The 23,180-nt window shown below is 42.3% G+C and overlaps 2 long non-coding RNA genes across 2 annotated transcripts; one reads left to right on the forward strand and one right to left on the reverse strand.

Annotated features, from left to right (window-relative positions):
- Positions 1–767: 767 nt before the first annotated feature.
- On the reverse strand, positions 768–2,462 carry LOC146868295 (uncharacterized). The gene is made up of 5 exons (XR_014966195.1): positions 2,392–2,462; positions 2,120–2,266; positions 1,918–2,012; positions 1,449–1,522; positions 768–1,179 (listed from the first exon to the last, which is right to left on the reverse strand). It is a non-coding gene; the product is annotated as an uncharacterized LOC146868295 (long non-coding RNA).
- Positions 2,463–3,088: 626 nt separating this feature from the next.
- Positions 3,089–4,579, forward strand: LOC146868296 (uncharacterized). The gene is made up of 4 exons (XR_014966196.1): positions 3,089–3,227; positions 3,335–3,429; positions 3,825–3,898; positions 4,168–4,579. It is a non-coding gene; the product is annotated as an uncharacterized LOC146868296 (long non-coding RNA).
- The last annotated feature ends 18,601 nt before the right edge of the window (positions 4,580–23,180 follow it).

The following is a 23,180-nucleotide window of genomic DNA, read 5'->3' on the forward strand; positions in this document are numbered from 1 at the left end:
TCTGAGCTAAAGGGAAACGTACAGCTAAGTATGCAGTAAAGCATCCACTTCATCCATGCTGACTACTTTTGCTGATATTACTTTTCAACAAACTGTCTTAGACATCCTACAAGTATCCATCTCAAGAGAGCAGGACAATCATAAAAAGGAGCGTGTGAGAATCAGACACTGCGGTTCAAGTTGAATGGCAAAACACACAAGATGATGGACGGAATGTTGCACATTGGCAAAACATTCACCCCCAGTCACAGATCTGGGTTAAATCCATCATTATTTTGCTCACCACGCCACCCCAGTTCAGACATGGCCATATGCAAATCCACCTTGACCCTGTGACTCATGGGAACAGTCCAGCCCAAACTGCCAAGCCATGTCTTCCGTGGACCGGAATCAAGCATCCTAGGACCGGTTTCGGGGTTTCACCCCTCTTCAGCCAGGATAGCTTGACTCCTGTGGTGTAGTGAGCACGGGACCCACGTCTGGGCATACCCTTCCCACATAGGGTGAACAGTAAAACACACAAGATGATGGACGGAATGTTGCACATTGGCAAAACATTCACCCCCAGTCACAGATCTGGGTTAAATCCATCGTTATTTTGCTCACCACGCAACCCCAGTTCAGACATGGCCATATGCAAATCAGTCTTGACCCTGTGCCTCATGAGAACAGTTGAAAAACAAAACTTCCTACACTATATCACTTGAGTTGAAGACAATATGTCCATACAATAAAATGATACCCACAGCAAACGGTATATAAAACTGAATTATTTCATTTATTAATTATTGTTATCATTTTTTTATATATATATCATTTTTTTGAACAATTTTTGTGTTATAGTATAAACAATATGATTTACATCAAACTGTAGAAGCACAATTTGAAATTAATTGTACAACCATTATACAAATAGCAAGACATATATACCACATATAGACGCACAATAAAAAACAATAAATCTGCAACAATCAACGGTTAAAAATCATGGGTTGTAAATTATGACCATAGGACCAACGCCTACGCGCGTTTCGGAGCTCAAATATGATCTTAACAGGCTCCTTCTTCAGGGCGTGTAACTGTGGTCTTTCAGAGAAGAAAAAAGGCTTCAAGAACTAGTTTGATGTTCAGTACTCCTATATAACAGTTTAAACAGAAATCTTTTTTACAGCCGTAGATCTGTGGGTACAAAAAATCACAATGAGTGATTGAGAATTTTATTTAACTACCTTTACATTTATTTAAGACTAAAATGGAGCAGGAGCCATAGAAAGAGAAAAGAATAAGGACCACAATTTATGTCCGTGTAGATACAAACACCCAAAGATAGAGGTTGATGTGTATAATAGTCCCAAATCACCTAAATTTAGAAAAAATGAGTCTAAAGAATAGATAGACGAAACATCTTTAAAAAAAAAAATGAATAGTAAACAATAATATCAACATACTTGCCAATGGCAGATTCTTATATACAGAGGAACCAATAAGGGAATTCCTAAATCTTAGACTTAGATATTTTACACTGTAGAAGGAAAGAAACAATGACTAAAATTAATGATGATGGCATAATAGGCTCCCAGAAGAATACCAATTAATGCTTGCCACGAGAGTACAAAGCGTGGAACAACTAAGATGAAGGTTTACATTCTATGCTGGGGGTTCTTTTCAAATAAATGCTGTATCTGCTGAGGAGAATATTGTTATATTTAATAGTTTATCCCGATAGTGAGGGATTTACACTTCCTGTCTAGTGCCAATATTATTTCTCGCAATGGACCGGTCAGATGTATTTGGTCACTTATCAACTGCCTTAAAAGTTACACAGGGTTAGATTTCAATAAAGATAATGGGGGAGCGCGTCCTGAAAAGTTGTATAGATGAATGCACGGTAAAATTAAGGGCAAATAGACTGATTACCTGTTCTCTTTCTTAATGAAGTATTTGCGGAAGACTAAAAATCTCCAGTGTGGTTCTGGTCGGTCATGTACTGATCCAGATACGAAAACGTCAGTCTAAAATACAATATATAATGGGGTAGACTGAAATGACGGCATGATGGTGATACTGACATTGCTATAGAAACAAACAGGAAATGATATGGATAAGAGGAGTTTCTTACCGGGCAGTGGAGCCGAAGCTTGTCAGAAATTACCACGTACTTATTTAGGGTCTGGTATTCAGATTTGTTAGTTCGTCCATAAAATGACGAGAGGTCGCTAAGCGTGTCCGATATTAGGGTATAATTGCCACTGCTCAAACAATACTTCTGTAAGAGAATAAACTAGCGTTTAGAAATAATTACTAAAGTAGACCTACAGTCGTTAATTCTCGTTTTCTACACGGATTAAAGGATGTGGGGATAGTGAGACCGGGGCTACATATAATTCTTACCGTTCCGTTCAGCTAAGGTTCAGGAAGGATGCCATAGCTTGCGCTCTTCGTGATTAGCAAGTGGACCTGGCGTTTCCCTTATAAGGAAAGCCAGGAAGTAGTGATTAAATCGTGGGCACTAAGAAGGGACTACAAATGAGACGGGAACGCGGCCCGACAATGCATTCTCCATTAAAGATGCAGAGCTGTAGGTAGTCCCTTCAATATCCTCTCCCATCCTAATATTGGTCTATTGAGCAAACTACTATTATCTTGGTATTCTATACCTGGCTTTGACTACCTTCTTACTAGGAGGAAATATCGTGTTTGGGTTCCGTTTAACTTTGACATCGATCTTCAACACTCTTTCAAGATGTCCGCCGATACAGACTACCTACAGTTCTGCATCTTTAATGGAGAATGCATTGTCGGGCCGCGTTCCCGTCTCATTTGTAGTCCCTTCTTAGTGCCCACGATTTAATCACTACTTCCTGGCTTTCCTTATAAGGGAAACGCCAGGTCCACTTGCTAATCACGAAGAGCGCAAGCTATGGCATCCTTCCTGAACCTTAGCTGAACGGAACGGTAAGAATTATATGTAGCCCCGGTCTCACTATCCCCACATCCTTTAATCCGTGTAGAAAACGAGAATTAACGACTGTAGGTCTACTTTAGTAATTATTTCTAAACGCTAGTTTATTCTCTTACAGAGGTATTGTTTGAGCAGTGGCAATTATACCCTAATATCGGACACGCTTAGCGACCTCTCGTCATTTTATGGACGAACTAACAAATCTGAATACCAGACCCTAAATAAGTACGTGGTAATTTCTGACAAGCTTCGGCTCCACTGCCCGGTAAGAAACTCCTCTTATCCATATCATTTCCTGTTTGTTTCTATAGCAATGTCAGTATCACCATCATGCCGTCATTTCAGTCTACCCCATTATATATTGTATTTTAGACTGACGTTTTCGTATCTGGATCAGTACATGACCGACCAGAACCACACTGGAGATTTTTAGTCTTCCGCAAATACTTCATTAAGAAAGAGAACAGGTAATCAGTCTATTTGCCCTTAATTTTACCGTGCATTCATCTATACAACTTTTCAGGACGCGCTCCCCCATTATCTTTATTGAAATCTAACCCTGTGTAACTTTTAAGGCAGTTGATAAGTGACCAAATACATCTGACCGGTCCATTGCGAGAAATAATATTGGCACTAGACAGGAAGTGTAAATCCCTCACTATCGGGATAAACTATTAAATATAACAATATTCTCCTCAGCAGATACAGCATTTATTTGAAAAGAACCCCCAGCATAGAATGTAAACCTTCATCTTAGTTGTTCCACGCTTTGTACTCTCGTGGCAAGCATTAATTGGTATTCTTCTGGGAGCCTATTATGCCATCATCATTAATTTTAGTCATTGTTTCTTTCCTTCTACAGTGTAAAATATCTAAGTCTAAGATTTAGGAATTCCCTTATTGGTTCCTCTGTATATAAGAATCTGCCATTGGCAAGTATGTTGATATTATTGTTTACTATTCATTTTTTTTTTTAAAGATGTTTCGTCTATCTATTCTTTAGACTCATTTTTTCTAAATTTAGGTGATTTGGGACTATTATACACATCAACCTCTATCTTTGGGTGTTTGTATCTACACGGACATAAATTGTGGTCCTTATTCTTTTCTCTTTCTATGGCTCCTGCTCCATTTTAGTCTTAAATAAATGTAAAGGTAGTTAAATAAAATTCTCAATCACTCATTGTGATTTTTTGTACCCACAGATCTACGGCTGTAAAAAAGATTTCTGTTTAAACTGTTATATAGGAGTACTGAACATCAAACTAGTTCTTGAAGCCTTTTTTCTTCTCTGAAAGACCACAGTTACACGCCCTGAAGAAGGAGCCTGTTAAGATCATATTTGAGCTCCGAAACGCGCGTAGGCGTTGGTCCTATGGTCATAATTTACAACCCATGATTTTTAACCGTTGATTGTTGCAGATTTATTGTTTTTTATTGTGCGTCTATATGTGGTATATATGTCTTGCTATTTGTATAATGGTTGTACAATTAATTTCAAATTGTGCTTCTACAGTTTGATGTAAATCATATTGTTTATACTATAACACAAAAATTGTTCAAAAAAATGATATATATATAAAAAAATGATAACAATAATTAATAAATGAAATAATTCAGTTTTATATACCGTTTGCTGTGGGTATCATTTTATTGTATGGACATATTGTCTTCAACTCAAGTGATATAGTGTAGGAAGTTTTGTTTTTCAATTGTTATTTTCCCTGAGCCCTTCCTCGCTTACCTATTTACTCAGGGTCCCTCTGTTGTACCTCATGAGAACAGTCCAGCCTGAACTGCCAAGCCATGTCTTCCCTGGACCGGAATCAAGCATCCTAGGACCGGATTCGGGGTTTCACCCCTCTTCAGCCAGGATAGCTGGACTCCAGTGGCGTAGTGAGCACGGGACCCACGTCTGGGCATACCCTTCCCACATAGGGTGAACAGCAAAACACATAAGATGATGGACGGAATGTTGCACATTGGCAAAACATTCACCCCCAGTCACAGATCTGGGTTAAATCCATTGTTATTTTGCTCACCACGCCACCCCAGTTCAGACATGGCCATATGCAAATCAGTCGACCCTGTGCCTCATGGGAATAGTCCAGCCCGAACTGCCAAGCCATGTCTTCCCTGGACCGGAATCAAGCATCCTAGGGCCGGTTTCGGGGTTTCACCCCTCTTCAGCCAGGATAGCTTGACTCCAGTGGCGTAGTGAGCACGGGACCCACGTGTGGGCAAACCCTTCCCACATAGGGTGAACAGCAAAACACACAAGATGATAAACGGAAAGTTGCACATTGGCAAAACATTCACCCCCAGTCACAGATCTGGGTTAAATCCATTGTTATTTTGCTCACCACGCCACCCCAGTTCAGACATGGCCATATGCAAATCAGTCTTGACCCTGTGCCTCATGGGAACAGTCCAGCCCGAACTGCCAAGCCATGTCTTCCCTGGACCGGAATCAAGCATCCTAGGATCGGTTTCGGGGTGTCACCCCTCTTCAGCCAGGAAAGCTTGACTCCAGTGGCATAGTGAGCACGGGACCCACGTCTGGGCATACCCTTCCCACATAGGGTGAACAGCAAAACACACAAGATGATGAACGGAATGTTGCACATTGGCAAAACATTCACCCCCAGTCACAGATCTGGGGTAAATCCATCGTTATTTTGCTCACCACGCCACCCCAGTTCAGACATGGCCATATGCAAATCAGTCTTGACCCTGTGCCTCATGGGAACAGTCCAGCCTGAAATGCCAAGCAATCTCTGCCCTGGACCGGAATCAAGCTTCCTAGGACCGGTTTCATTCAAGTTGAATGGGCCAATCTATTGAAACATTTACCTATATTAAAGAACACCAAAACCACTTCTGTGTTGGGTTCTTTCACAAACCTCATTCAACCCACTTAGAAGTGTTGTAAACTAGCACAGTAATGTGTTTCGACTCTCTTCTTAGACCATGGAAGTGACCTGAAATATGCAATCCTATAATTTCTCATGAACCTTCAGGGGACGGGACCAGGATTCAAAGCTGTATGTCCCAACTTCAAAGATGTATCTGAACACAAACAAATTGCACAATATTTCTTAAACAATCAATCATATTGCCCATGTAAGGTCACCCAAAAAAAGTAAATGACCAACGTCTTGGTAGATGTTTCACCGAAAATAACCTTGGTGGACCTCCAGATAATGTTTGCTCTTACCATCCCAGAAGGTATAAATTTGTCTTCTCTAAAAATCTGTTCATTCTAAATTACCCTGGACATCTCTGAATCACAAGGCCAGCTTCCTGCAATAAAGATCCGGCGTGCTTTAATAGTTTGTCAGAAAGCATCCCTCTCAACCAATCATCCATATTAATTTCCTCTTTGACTTAAACCACAGAATCAGCATCCAAAATGGTTTACACTGGCCCTTCTAAAAAATTGCCCCATAATCTGAACAAAAGAACCTGTGTCTTAGTTGTCCTTCTCTAAGATGAACTCTATGCTGATTGTCAATTTACACAGTAAATGCATAGGGTTTGATTTAGATATTAGTGGACAGGTTACTCCTTCAAAAACATTACTGATAGCCATAGGCTATAATGCACTTGTGATAAGGCAAACTGAATATCCATCATATGTGTGATGGAGTAACCCATCCGCCAAACTTTAAATCAGGGGCAAAAGTTGCATAAGTTAGAGGTTTCCTGACCTGTACTATTCACAGAAAGTAGATGAATCAATGGACTGGGATCCGTCTTACGAGTAAAATGCCTTCCCCATAAAAACATTTTGGAGACAGACTACATGCAACTTAATGCTTCTCTTTCCAAGGTGGAATACCTTTTTTTGGTTCCAGTTAAGGCTGTTGAAGCAAAGGTAACAGTACTGTATAGATGCGTCTTCTCAGCATATTTCGGTGACTTGACTGCTCAAAGACCATCTCCACTGATATCAATAGGAACAATGCAATTTGTCATTGAACAGAGATAGAGTTTGTGCTTTGAAAACCGTTTCCTTCAATCTGTGTCATGTCCTGTGTCCATTCATATTTGATAATTCCTTTTATAAGAACACAAACTGATGAAGTACGTACAGAAAAATTATCAACACATCGGGCACAATAATCAGTCCTACATTGAGAAACATGGTTTCACAGTCATATCCCTTGTGTCTACACCATAAAAGGGGCTGGCCCTTATTGGCCACATACATTTTACATATGCCTTTTCTATCATTGAATGGAATATCAGCAATGAAAAACACCAATATTTCGATAGTGGGGAACAATCTTGACATCAGCTTCACATAGATCATAGAATGTTTACCTCTCCTCAAAGCAGGAGACAGGAATTACAGTACATGGAGATCCAGAATCTGCAAGCATTTTCATGTGAACATGCAGAAGGTACTTATGTTTCCAAATTAATTCCATCTAAGTACTCATTTTTGCCTTCAACAAGTGAAACCTCTAACTTCTTCAACTGAATCCAACTTGTCAGAAAGAGCACCCTCAGAAATATTCAGACCCACACTTATTTTGGAGTAAGCAATTTCATGCTCGGGCTCAAGAATCAAATTAACTCATCTAGTAGTACGTTTGCATTCACTGAAAAATTGGCAAATTTTTGTGCATTTACAACATTATTTTACTTTGACCGGACTGTGAACAGGATTAAAAGTGAAAATATTTGTGCTGAGGGTAAACTTTGATATTTACTCTTGCCTTTAGTTTTGTCCTCCATTTTCTTTGTGACTTATGTATGCTTTACTAAATACAATTATTGTTCAACTAGTTGCTTAATATTCACAATTTGTTAAATTCAATTCAGCGAAACTTCAACAATTTTAACTATATCAAGTTTCGTTCAACAATGGACTTCTGTGCCTGAGAAGCTGTTCTTGAATCTTTTTCATTAAAATAATGCAAAAATAATTAATTTCTAATAAATAAACCCAACCTTCTCCTCCTGGGTAGCTAAGGGGCATATTATCAAGACAGGCGATACAATTATCGTCGCTTTAGCGGCCGAAAACTGCCGCTAAAACGGCGATAATGGGCTTGATAACATGCTCTATATAGAATTCCAATTGAAGCCCATGTTAGATGTGAAGGACATCTAACCTGAGCTTCAATTGGAATTCCATAGAGCATATTATCAAGCCCATTATCACCGTTTTAGCGGCAGACAATTTTATCGCCTGTCTTGATAATATGCCCCTAAAATCTTCAGTGCTGCCATATAAGAATTGGTTCTTTGGGTAACTAAAAAGCAGGATTGAATCATATGGTGCAGGACCTTTGTCCTTATAAATTGCCTCTCCAGATCAATTAGGAATCCTCAACACAGGACTCCCTATCATCTGATTAGCAAAACATCCATGAAAGGCCATTAGTATTCCTAAGGGACGTTCTTGCTTTCCAATCCATGGGCAAATCTAGAGTGAGACAGACCATAGCAGCAGATGTTTTAAGACATTGGCAATGTGGGCAACTGCCCACCCAAGGCCCCACCTGCAACGGTCTTCTCCTGAGAAAGGGGTATTTCCCTCTTTTTGTAGCTCGCCACTCTCTATTTCTCATCTTCCACTCTCCACTGTCATCTTGGGAATTTATGTGTCCCCAGAAAGACATATTTCAGCGCTGTTTGTGTGATCTTTAAACATATACTTTGATATATTTAAACATTGTGTGGTCTTTAATAAGCACAAAATGGTATTAAAATCCCAAATTGCTCAGAGCTGGGGGCCCCAAAATATATGAGGCCCAGGACTCCAAAAATACTTAATGTAGCTCTGCACAGCAGTACCCGCCTAGTTCTATTGCCATTAGTAACATCTGAGATTTGTAAATCTGAATAGTTCAGATTTGCACAAAATTGCATTGAATTAATCATTTCAGGACATACACAACATAGCATTCCTTTTAAATTGCCATCTAGTTTTGTTCTTTGGCTGATCAATAGTGGCTGATAAAAGCCTGTGGCTTTCATATTGAGTCGAATTAGATTAGCGCTAACCCTGAGAACAAAGACGTCTGTTTGGACTATGAAGGACTGAATTAGGTGTCTTCAGGGATGGTGCCCGACACGGGCCTTTTCCATGGTTCAAAGACATCCTGGCACTGCTCAGTTCAGGTAAAATACTTGTAAGGTGTCTTAGTTGTCAATGGATCAAGTATGGTCCCAGATCGCACCACATATTCCAGGTGTACCCACAGACGTTTAGGAACGCCTTCATATTGTTCTTGGGGGTGAGAAATTACCAATGAAGAAGGCCTGTATGCTCCACCGGAGAGACTGCACCTTTCCACCAGCTATCCGAGATAAACTACCACACACCTCCCCCACACCAAGCAAGTTAACACCTTCATGGCAATCCTGGCTCTTTGGAGGTCCCAGAACGCTCTTTTTGAGATGAATTGATTAGTCTGTCTAACTGTCTAACTGGCATTGATCACCGCTATGTCTAGGGAGGCAACAAGAAATCCATCCAGCCCAGCGATTACCTTGATCTGGAATAAGCTTTCAAGGATCAAGAACACTGGCTTCTCTTTGGCACTAGTGGCCTGGTCAATCTGCTAGAAACAACTATAGTAAAATGTGCATAAGTGCTGAGTGGCCCCTAATTTACAAATGAGCTTGTCATCTCATGAGATGAAGAGCACTTCTGTCTTTATGACAGACAGCACTGAGATGACATTCTTGAGGCCTCCCTGTCACTCTGGGGTAGGTCCCGACAGCCAAATTTAGAAATGCCCATCGGGCCGACAAATATTCGTAGCATTCACAGGAACCGCCGTTAAGTCGGGCCCTGTGAATACATTGTAACTTTGACGTATGGCTCCATCAAATATGACAACGTTTTTAAAAAATTTTAAAATACAACCCCAAAGTGGGATTTTGTTTTTGAAAATAAAAAAAGCAGTGCCCCCTTTATGGGAGTTACCTTCCATGGTGAAGGGGCATTAGTCAGTATTCACTGCCCCTTACTGGCAGGGTTTTCCTGGCAGTTACAGGCAGTGACAGCTGACCTGTATGTCCACCTATCCAAATTAGGTGGACAGACATAGAGGTCAACCTCCACCAGTAACCATGGCAGAGAGTCTACGCTTTGGTTACACCAAAGGTCCTCCCGCTCATAAATCGGTGCGGCGGGCCTTTAGGTTCACGTTAAGGATGCTCAGTCACTGTTGCAACGGAGTATCCTTATTACCAAAATATAAATCAGGACCTTATGTCTTTCAAGTCCCAACCAACAACAGGAGTAACATTTTAAGGCTCCTAGGGACTATGACGAGGCACTTAGAAACTGACAGGGTGTCAGACAGGGGCCACCAGTAGGGTACAGTCCAGGTCCAGTTGTCACTGGTCAGCTGGGTACTTCCAGGAAAGGCCTCTTGCTGCTTGTTGTCTTACTGTAGCTACACAGAAGGTCAGCCAACAGACTCTTGCAGTCCAAGGGCCAGATGTATTATGGTTTTGGCATGCACAAACGAGTTTGCGAACCCGTTTGAACATGCAAAAACCAATAGGGGTATGTACCATTCCAAAATAGCGAGTCGCAGTTTATTTGTGACTCGCTAGTTTGGAATTGCGAGTCGCCATTAGAAGGAGCGTTCTCTTCCTAATGGAGAGAGCAACCCCATGTACAAATGTTTTGCAACCGCAATTGCGGGTGCAAAACACTTGCAAATTACCACCCTCTTCAAGAGGGTGGTAATTGGGTCGCAAAAGGGAAGGGGCCTTCAGGGGACTCCTTCCCCTTTGCAAATGCAGGGCAAAATATTTTTTAAGGGCAGGCAGTGGTACCATGGCCTGCCCTTAAAAAATTCAACGAAAACGTTTCATTTTTTAATCTTTTTAAATGCATCCAGTTTTCCTTTAAGGAAAACAGGCTGCATTTAAAAAAAAAAAAAGCTGCTTTATTAAAAAGCACTCTGAAACATGGTGGTCTGCTGAGCCCAGGAGGCCACCATCCCTGGGAGGGCTGGAATTCCCAATGGGCTCACAAATTGCGAGAGGGTCGTTAATATTAATGAGCCTCGCAATTTGCGACCCCATTGGGAATCGCAAATCAGTGTAATAACACGGTTGTACATTTCATTTAGCGACTCGCAATGAGTCACAAATTGCGAGGCGCTAAATGAAAGGGTCATACATCTGGCCCCAAATCGTTATCCTAGGTACAAGATGGAACAGACCCTGTCCCTCAGGGCCCATTTCAAGTCAGAGACAACCGGTCCAGTCCTCTTCTGATCTTCCGTAGGTCAAGAACAAGTTCTGCCGTGGGTGACTGGAGATGTTACATTTATGCCTGGCTAATGTGACTCCTGGGCATGCTCTAACCAATGAGGTAAAAGTTCTGAGGGATAACCTTACCCACTTTTGCAGCAGTTCCTTTTTGCCTTACTGCTAACTGGACCAAAATGCCTAGTGCCAGGGCATTTTCAAGATAGAAAACTTCGTCGGCCATACTACACTTGACTCTTAGGGCTGTGAGTGTGTGTAGGGAGGGCACTATGGTAACCCTAGTGTCCTCACACATTTAACACTTATATCCTGTTTGAGAAAAAGCACTGTACTCACAACAAGCCCAGTGACAGAAATCTGGAAGTATAAAAGTGGGGTATTTTGGCAACCAGACAGGGCATCTGCAAGAAATGTCTTGGCATCCTCTTCTCTCGCTTTTATGTATACCCCAAGTTATACATGTGGCTCAACAGACCAATCAAGCACGATTTGACACTAGAGTGCCAAAATGTATGGCCCCAGTGGAATTAAATATACCAATTAGGAATACGCCAATTCAACCATGTGTAAAGGGGTAGTACAGGCACTTTGCGTAAAGTGCGCAGAGTTCTAAAGCCTCCCTGAAAAGGCGAACAATACGGGATAACCATGCAATAAAGGAATTTTCTACATTTACCTATACAGACAATATCATTTTAAACTCGTTGAGTGTGGTTCTTTACATGTTTTATTGTGTATGAAAGCAATCTTCCCACCACTTTCTCTAGAAAAGACTTGACCCCTTATTTAAAGCTAATATCTGATAGTCAAGAAATCAGGTAATCCCTCTCTGATATTGCTTACACCTTGTGTAGGCACATTCTACTGATGTTTAAGGGATATAAAGTGGCATTGTTCCCATGTGTAAGGCATTGCAATGGTATATGAATGGACATCCTGGCTTTCTGTGTGGGGTCCACAGGTTCTACCCAAGCGTATAGGGCATGACAGGACAATCAGCGGTTTGTGAGGGTGGTGAAGGAATATTTTGCCACTGCAAATGAGATAAATAAGAAGGTAATATTCTACCTTTGTGTAGGTCATTTATATGTACATTCAGTCCTGCAACAGAGTACGTGGAGCAAATTGACCCTTCTGAAATTAATACATAGGAATATTTTACCCTTGCTTAGCCTGTCCTGATGCGGCATACACATGGAAATATTCTGCTTAAGGGGTGTGATGAAGCATGCTGTCTAGGTGCAGGGGGCATGAAGAAATAGACTTACTGAGCAAAGGAGATATATATAGGAATGTTCTCTTCTTGTGTAGGTGTGCCAGTATACCTCAGAGCTGTTGGATTCACCTTGCCTGGAGATTTCTGAAATAACTATTTGATTTCAGATAATCAAATGGGCACATTCTGGGTTGGTGGATGACTGACAATATATCACCCACCAAAAATATACTAACCTACTCTAGAAAATCTGCATATTATAAACAAAATGTAAATGGCTTATATATCAGCGGGTCTCCTGAAACACAAATTCGGTAACACATTCTCAAGGGCTATACATAGAGATTGATCCTTTATTATGTGGAAGAACGGCTGACCTATTCCAGAAGACGCACTGTTTTTCTCAAAGGATAAACTGGTTACAGAATGATGCCTCCTTGAAAGCAGTACCAAACCGTTCCCACTTTAGATCGCTCCTCAAAAAGAAAAACATCGACCCAGCAAACTACAGACCTATATCAAATGGCCCATTCCTAAGAAAAATATTTGAAAGAGCAGTATTTTTTCAACTTTCAAGTTTGCAGAAGAAAATGACTTGATGTCAGACCAACAATCTGGCTTCAGACCAGGCAGAGGCACAGAACTTGCCATTATACCCATTTGAGGTGACCTAAAACTCACTGTGGACAAGAACATAGTGGCTAGCCTCTTGCCCTGGATGTAGTCGCGGCATTTGACACTGTCCACCACAGCACCCTGCCACAAAGACTTCATCAACTAAGAATATGTGAAAATGCTCTAAAATGGATGTCTTTTATGTCAGAAACAGTCAAAGTGTGATTTACCTCACATCAGCTCCTCCCAACCATACCAAACCCTATGGTATCCCTCAGGGGTCCATCATATCACCCCTATTACTCAACATCGACCTAACCCACTTACCAAATCTGATTAACTCACTCACCCTCATCTGTTACAACTATGCAGATGACATGCAAATAATTCTAATACTAGATGATCCGGAAGACATTCACAACTCAAAATTTGACACCTGCCTTTGCACCATAAACACACAGTTAATGAGTAACCACCTAAAGCTAAGCACCACAAAGACAGAGATGATGACCTGCAGACAATGGCAAAAATACCAAACTACTGCCATACAGCTGAAGGAACATGTGTGCCCTCCAACAACATCTACAGAAGTCAGAAACCTAGGGGTAACCATGAAGTCAGGCCTATCACTGATACCACATGCAAGCAATGTCCCAAAGAGTGCCTGCCACACAATGAAACTGCTGCTTCGCTTCGTAAAAACTATGAGCTATCCTCACACTCCTCTATTACTTCGCACACCCAGATTCATTGCATGCAAAATACAACAAATCCAAAATTATGCCAGGGCTCCTTCTCCTTCTTTAACTAAGAGAACACATGACCCCAGTTCTACACTCACTCAACTGGCTTCTTATAGCTAGAATGCTATATTAAAGGCACTCTGCATTGTTCAGAGGGCCTCCTAAGAAAAATAACCACTAAACCTACAAGTTAAAGTCAGGCTATACAAATACAACAGGACACTGTCCTCTAGGCTTGTGCCATGGACCATCATACCACCTGAACATAAGAAATCCATAGGAGACATTGCTTTTTTAGTACAAGCTGCCAAGCTCTAGGACTTGCTCCAACCAAGAGTCAAAACAATCAGAAGACAGTTGAAAACAAGGCTGTTCCAAGATACCTACATCATCTTACAACCCTAGGATAGAACCCAGAAAGATAGTTGCACCTTCAAGTACAATCTACAGTTTACAGACCACAAACATGAAACAACCCAACCACCACACTATTTTTGTATATCCAGATAAGCTAAGAAGGGCTTACCTATGGTTAGTCTGAATTTTATACAGTAATGGAAATTTGTATATAACCCTTCTTCCCAACATTAATACTAATACCAAAACTTTCAGCAGCCAGCAGTCAACCGTTGTTTAATTCTTTTACACACATACAAGACACATCTGCTTCTGGTCTTGGCCATCACCCGGAACTATACCAGCCAATAACCCAGCAATCACCATCATGGAATAACTGATGAGATCACACACTGCTGGCCAATCAGGACTCTAATCTAGTCGACCACTGTAGATCCCAGCGAACTACAAACATGGATCATTTCTTTACATCGCACAATGACATTCAGATATGGGATGATAGTAACAAAGACCATCACAGCAGATCTCCCCACTACCTCTCTCTACATCCAAGGCTGCTTGATCAGATACACTCTAAACAAAATAGCAGGTTTGATATCCCAGAAGATTATATGGCTAGGTAGCTATGATCAAAAGGGAGCTGCTGTGCTGCTCAAAGCTGCCAGCTTACTGAAAGCCATAAACAGTATGTCTGTCGCACACACCTTCTCATCCACCACACTGCTAAGCGATGTGTCCCATAGCACGATAACCGCACCTCAGTCCTCATCACGCACAACATTGTAACACTTCTCGCATAGGATAAAAAAAACAGACAACGCCCTGCTAACCACACACCTTACATGGCGTACCTTGCTGCCCATGTAGGCAAGCACATCAGTGCTACACATGGGAGTAGTAAACACTATATAAATGCTGCAGTACAATACAGTTTGAGAGGGCACTCTGGCTCTGATTAGTGAATGTGATAGGTCATTCTGCTCTTGCATATGTGCCGTTAAAGAAATCCAGTTTTTATGCAAGAGACCAGAAGAGCACCCTTCCATTAATCAGGGTGTTTGAAGGGCCATTATGGCCAGATGTATGAGATGTAAAAGGCCAAGCTGTCTGTGTATGCCGGATGGTGTGGGACATTCAGCTCCTATGTAGGAGTGAAAAGGTACTTCCTAACCTTGGGCAGTGGAGAGCTAAGGGACATTGTAACTTTTTGTAGAAGCAGAAAAAGTACATCATTCACATGTGTGGGGCATGTGAATATATATTTTGGTGCTATATGATGAATGCAAAGGAGAATGCTGTGCAGATGTGTGAAAATGGATGCTAAGCTCCTTTATCGGTTAGGTGTGCGAAATAGCATTCTTCTCTTCTGTGATAGATGTAAAGGTACCTTGTACCATTGCACTAGAATGGGTGAAGAGATTTTATGCCCTTCTGTAGGAGGTGTGAAAGACAATCTGCCTTTGCATGGGTGGTGTACAGGAACATTCTGCTCTCGTTTAGGGGGCATTGTGAATTAAGATTATGCACCGATCTATGGGGTTTTATTAAGCTAATCTGTCCCAGTTTGGGGAGTGAGAAATGGATAGTGCGAGTGTAAGTACATTCTGCTTCAGTGTAGTGTTTTAAATCGGACAATTTGCATCAATATGAAAGGTATTTTGCCTCTGTTCAGAGAAGGCAAATGCCATTTCCCCTCTCTGTAGAGAATCTTAAAGGATAGTCAATGGGCATTATGTCCTTGTATATAGTGGGTGAATACATACTATGCAATTATGTCGAAGGTGCAAAGTAGGTTTTGAAATGAAATTCTGCCCTCGTGCATGGGTGTGAAAGCACATGCACTTGAGTAGGCCATTTCACTTTTAGTTCGAAGCCTTTTGGTAACGACATCTTGGGGACATTCGGAAAGCTTCCCTGGGCATGCATTCCACCCATTGCTTACCATTAGCTTTGTGGTTTGTAACTCACATTTGCTTCTTTTCTATTTGATGGTTCTATTTGTTTTAGGCTGTTCAGTTTCAGTTCATCCCTTTGCCCAAACCCAATTTACTGTAACTTCCAACAGTGCTCGATTTCTAGTTTTTTAAAATATCGTTCTTATCTTCTTATCACATTTGCTGTGTATTCAAAGACAAAATGTCAAGCTCTGACTTCCAGGGAGCATAGTGTTTACTTTTCTTTCTTTGACTTCAAATTTAGAGGATTTGTGTCACAATCATTGTAACTAGTGGGGGTGTGCTTGAGGAAGGCTCTGCAATGTTATTATTTTTATTATTTTTTTCTAACACACAACATAATTTAAATGCCTGTAAATTAACTGTGCAGATATTTCAGACTATATCAGAATTAGAAAAGCACAAATTAAGTAGATTTCTTTGGTAATTCTGAAGTGTGGTGGAAACAAATATTTGAATATGATCAAAACAAATCAATACACTAGGTGATGACATTTCCACACATCATCGTTTGTGGGCTGTATACATTTATAAGTAAAACTGTTTGTCTGAACAAATGTAATGGTTGTTTCAAATGAAGATGGGTTGTCTGTAATGGAAATATGCTACCACACCATACATACTTCACTTTACCCCACTCCACTCCACACTACTCTGCACCACTCCACACCACTACTGTCTACTCTCCACCACTCCACACTACCCCACTCCACACTGCGTCACTGCACTCTACACTCTACTCTACACCCCTCCAATCTACACCACTCTACGCCTCTCTACTCTACATCACTCTTCTCTATGCCAATGCACTATACCCCACACTACTCCATTATGCACCAATGCACTCTACACCATTCTACTCTGCGCCACTTCACCCTATGCCACTCTACTCTGCAACACTACATTCTACGCCAATGTACTCTACTTTGTACCACTCCACTCTACACCAGTGCACCTTCTGCTAATATACACAATGCCACTCTAATCTGCTCACCACTGTACGCACCACTGTACGCTGCTCTACTCTACCGTGCACCACTCCAATCCACTTTACAACAATCTACTCTATGCCACTGCACTTTATGCCACTACACTTTACTCTGCACCACTCTACTCTATGCCACTCTGCTGTACTCTGTGCCAATGCACTGTACACCATTACACTCTATGCCAGTGTACTCTGCATCTCTCCACACAACGCCACTGCACTCTATGCCAATCCATTCTAAGCCACTCTAATCTACCCTGCACCACTGCACTTTAAGACACTGCACTCTACTATGCTCCACCATTCTCTATGCCACTCTCCTGCCTTCTACACCAATGGACTCTTTGTCAATGCTCTCTATGCCACTACATTCTACACAACTACACTCTACGCCACTCTAGTCTACTGTGCACCACTGCACTCTGACACTCCACGCCATGTCACTCTATGCCTCTCTACACTGCACCATTCTACTCAATGCAAGTGCACTGTACCCCACTCTAGTATGCACTGCTGCACTTGTCACCACTGTACTCTACACTATTCCAGTGTAGGTCACTGTACTTTACTCGGCACTCCACTCTATGCCAATCCACTTTATTTCACTCTACTCTGCAACACTGCACTCTATGCCACTGCACTCTACTATAATGAATTCTACACCACTACTCTATGCCACTGCACTCTACTCTGCACTACCCCACTCTTTGCCACTCCACTCTACGCAACTCTACTCTGCAACACTGCACTCTGTGCCACTGCACTCTACTCCAGTGCACTCTTTACCACTACTATATGCCACTGCACTCTACTCTGCATCACTACACTCCACTCTACACCACTTCACTCTACTTTGAAACAATCTACTCTACGCCACTGCACTCTACACCATTCTGCGCCACTCCACTCTATGCCATGGCATTCTATGGCACTCTACTCTGCACCACTCTACTCTATGCCACTGTGCTCTACGCCACTACTCCATGCCACTGCACTCTACCCTGCACCACTCCACTCTAGGCCACTTCACTCTACTCTGACACAATTTACTCTACACTACTGCACTCTATGCCACTGCACTCTACACTGCACACATCTACACCACTCTATTCTAAACCACTGCATTCTACGACAATGCACAGAACACCACTTTACTCATAACCAATCCACTCTATGCCAACTTCTCTGCAGCACTACACTCTATGTCACTAAACTCTACTCTGCAATACTCTTTGGCACTGCACACTACGCCACTCTACACCATTACGCTCTATGTCACTGCACTCTATGCCACTCTGTTGTACTCTGCACCACTGTACTCTCCGCCACTGCTCTCAGCACCACTCTACTCTGTACCACTGCACTCTACGCCACTCTATTCTACTCTGCACCACTGTACTCTGTGCCACTGCTCTCTGCACCACTCTACTCTGTACCACTCTCGTCTGCACCACTGCAGTCTATGCCACTGCACTCTAAGACCCTCTACTCTACATTACTGCACTCTACATCACTGCACTGTACGCCACTCTAATCTGCTCTGCACCACTTTATTCTACGCCAATCTACTCTGCACCACTCTTCACCACTGCATTCGATGTCACTGCACTATACTCTACACCACTCAACTCTATGACAATGCACTCTACATCACTACACTCTGCATCACCTCATGCCACTCTAATCTATTCTGCACCACTGCACTCCATGCCACTGCACTCTACTCAATGCCACTTCACTCTAATCTGAAACAATCTACTTTACGCCACTGCACTCTACGCCACTGCAATCTTCTCTGCAGCACTCTGCTCTATGCCACTCTACTCTACATCACTCTACGCCAATGCAATCTACACCACTTTAATCAAAGCCCATGCACTCTATGCAACTCTACTCTGCACCACTGTACTTTACACCACTTCACTCTAGGCAACTCTACGGCACTCCACTCTAAGATACTCCACTCCATTAAACTCTAATCCACTCTTTGACACTCACTTCCCCTTTATGCCACTCCACTTTACTCCACTCTTTGCCACTCTACAACACTACTCCATTCTCTGACACTATACTCCATTACACTCTACTCCACTCTATGACACTCTACTTCACTCCACTCTATGCCACTCTACGCAACTCAACTTCCTCTATGCCACTCCACGCCACTTTCCTTTACCCCATTAACTTTTAGCCATGCTGAACGTCAGCCATGCTAGTGTACTACATGGCTAAGACATATTAGCAAAGCCAACAGCTCTTGCATAGGCAAGGCCTATTGGCTTTGCCGGTGCTTGTTCCTCTGTGAGGGAGGGCATTAAGGACGTTCTGCCCTTGTGCATGGGTGTGTGAAGGGATTTTATGTGCTCCAGTGTTGTGGATGTGTGAGAGCATTCTACCCTCATCCACAGGTGTGAGACATGTCCTGGACTCACTACCCCTGAGTAGGAGAAGTGAAACAGCATTCTGCCCATGTGAGAATTTATAAGAACGTATTTATCCTAAAAGGGTAAGGTCACAGTCCGTCAACAGATGCTGTACATAGCAACAGAACCACGTACAAACGGTCCTTGGCATTTTGGATGGTAAACAGAAGGACATCTGTGTGTGATATGCATGTTGGATTTTGATGAGAGATGCCGGGCAGGCCAGGCAAACATCTACAATAGACCAGCTGGGAAGAGCACTATATGCATAGATTTATGCTGTGGGGTAGAAGGTGGTAAGTAGGCCGGCATACACTTTATCCTTTAGTAGGGATGTGAAAGGGCTTTCTGCCTCTTTATAGGGGCATAGAGAACATTCTGTATCTGTGTCGAGTAGGTGAAAAAGCATCCTGTCTCTGTAGAGGACACGACGGGGCATTGCTTCCATGTGCAGGGCATAGGTAGACATATTTCTTCCTCGCTGAAGCATGACACGAGCATCCTTTACTCTCATTGTCTACACATGCCTTGGCTCACAAAGTGTTAAACCGTGCCGCCTGCACCTTGCGTGTCACTGAGATGCACCGAGCCCCGGGTCCCCATGTCCCACCCCTAGCAACCCTGCCTCGGTGCTTGGCTTCAACAACCGGTAATTGGTCTCGAAGGGCCGGGAAATGTCGGGAAAGTGCCAGGGGGCCGGTGTGCAATGTTCAGAGAAAATTACCAGCAATTTCTTTCCATTCCAGTGATGGACTTAATTGTTGCACAAAGAAAAACTCACCGTGCCCAGAGGGTGGGCATTGGAGGGCAACATATTCAATGTGGAAGGAGTTTATCTCTATATGTTAAGCGTGTCCTTGCTCAACTTGGACCTTTGGCCCTCTTTACGAATGGCCAGGTGTGCGCAGGGGGGTGTTTGGGGTGCTACACCCCCCTAATAAATGTCTTTTCTCCTAAATAGTTGGGTACAAGTGCTTTCAGTCGGGTATAGTGAGGTGTTTGTCGGATTTCAACAGGAATCTTTACCTACACACAGACAAAAACGCCCAGGCACTTTTCCCTCCCTATTTTGAAAGTCAACAACAATGTTGGTTATTTTACAAAATAATGTGTTTTCTCTCACTTAGTACCCCTACCAATCGTCTCCCTTCCCATTGCCCTTTAGCCCCTCTTGTGTGCGCTGCTTGTCGTATAATGTATTTTTACCATTATATGCCAGCGCCATTGTCAGAAAATCTGAAGCTGACAACCCCGCTCCCGCCCCCCCAATTTTACTGACCAAGCTACGCCCCTGGGTGTGTGAGACGATATTTATCAGTCCTGATGATAAAATCGGACTCCACTGGGTTGGAATTTATCAGGTGCGATTAGCGACACCCAATTAAGAGTGCGCCTCCGCTAAGAGGGAAAAATGAAGATGTGGGTGCTTACCGCACCACAATCTGCATGTCCCATTAATTGCGGAGCATTTTTCTCTCCATTTAATTTTGCCACCTGACGAAATTTATCCAGGGAAGACTGTGGAAGTGCCATGTTAGCTGTCAAACTGCTAACTGCAATATATGTGGCAACTATTGTTACCACACATACTGGATTTATCCAGCCCACTTGTATTGATGGCCTTAGTAGTCAATCTAAGACAAAATACTTAAAAATTGGTCAATTAAGTTTTGTAGAAAGGCTGGGAGCTCTGAAAAACAGCAAGGCTTGACCATAATGCATCATGTGTAAGGCTCCCAGTTTTCCGTTTTTACTGATTCATACAGATAAATACAGACAGAAATCTATCTATTTTTCTATCTGTATTTATTTGTAACTATGGATAAAAATGGAAAGTGGGTTGCTTTTTGAGTAATTGTAAATGATGCCAGTCACAACTGCCAGGGCAATAGCTGTGCAGATTAACAGGTAAGAAAGTCAAACAAGCATTGGCATAGCCAATAGGTCTCGCCTTTGGGACCTTATAAGTGTTTAGCCATGCAACAGTTGCATAGCTAAATACTTATAAGATCCCAAAAGCGAGACCTATTGGCTATGCCAAGCGGCCGTGCGGCCGCAAAAGTGATCACGATCAAACATCAAAGCGGCCGCGAAAGTGAAAGTACTTGCGTCAAGCGTGGCGCGCACGGCCGCGCACATGCACTGTAGGTCTAGGCTGGCCTGGTAGCACTTTTTGGAGCCCTCTCAATACGTCTCGCCAGACCAGCGCATGCGCTGGGTCAGGCGAGACCTAAAAACAGAGAGAAAGTTTCCCAATGAGGCTTAAACAGCTGTGTATATACACATTTTTTACACCAGTGTTTTAGTTTATCATTTATGGGTAAACACTTCATTAAAACCGGTCAGGTGTTCATATCTGAGTGTACATTTATTGGTTAAACAAATGTAGAAAAATACTAGCTTCCAGTTAATTGTTTCACAAAACCGACAATAAATATGGATAAATACAGTTATAATTCTTAAAAAATGAACATGGATCAATACAGATAGAAATGTCGAAAAAATAAATGCCATAAAACAGGGAGCCCTAATCATATGTCATGTAGAGTAATTCAAAGGCTGTCTTATTAAGCCTCAATTTCCCAACAGGGCAGTCCATTAACCACGAGGAGCATCAACACAGCTATTACTATAAATGAATTGCTACTTTATTTTCAGGTGTCACTAGATGTTAAAGCTCTTACACTAGAGGGGTGGCAAAGACAGAAAGGTAGTAGTGAAGTGCAAAATATTAGGTCTTTGTTGTCACATTTGGACTAATGAGTGCTTGACTGGGTTTGTGTAGAGAGTCGGGGCAAGTAGGTGGGGAGCTCAGATCACTTTGCTAGGGATTACCCGCTACATGCTTATGGAGGCCCACAAATCCTAAATAACAATATTTTAGGTCCAAAATGTTACGGGTCTTTGCTTGTTTGATTTGGGTGTGCTAAAATCCGTCATATGGTTATTAGGTGTCACATTCTCATAGGGAACTTTTTGCAACAGCAAAAGAAAATACTACCGAAATGCACGCTATAGATTTCTAAAACAAAATATTTGAAATGCTTCCTCTTCAGTATGTGCCAAAAGAGTTCTCTCGCATTATTGAGTTTTGAATACCATCCTGAAAAAATATTGATTGCAAAATATCAAATGCCACTATAGGATCTAAGTAACCATAGATTTGCTCTTTTTAGATGGGGTGTGATATATAAATGCAGGCGCAATATGGCTTCCCGAAGGGGAAGGGGACAGTGGATCAATGCCTCAATCTCTCCCTCTGTATCGATATATACACTAAGGCAAAAGGCGGGAAGATTTACATGGCCTTTATGGACTTGTCAGCGGCCTTTGACTGTGTGTCTCACCAGAAGCTGTGGTCCATGATGGAGGAGATGGGGATTGATCCGCTGATCATCCGGTTTATACGTCAGTTATATGCTAATGCCACTGTCTGCGTTCGATATGGCATAAATGGGGCATGCACGCCCTCTTTCAGGATTGAGAAAGTGGTCAGGCAGGGATGCGTCCTCGCCCCATTTCTCTTTTCCATCTGCACAAACGGGGTGGAGGAGGCCCTGTCTGTCTCATCCTTAGACGTGCCTATATTTGATAACATCTCCCTTCCAATACTGGCGTATTCTGACGACGCTGTCCTAATCACTAGGACAGGGGTAGACCTCCAGAGCCTG

Source organism: Triturus cristatus, chromosome 1_2 (assembly GCF_964204655.1).
Source record: "Triturus cristatus chromosome 1_2, aTriCri1.1, whole genome shotgun sequence".
Classification (NCBI taxonomy): domain Eukaryota; kingdom Metazoa; phylum Chordata; class Amphibia; order Caudata; family Salamandridae; genus Triturus; species Triturus cristatus.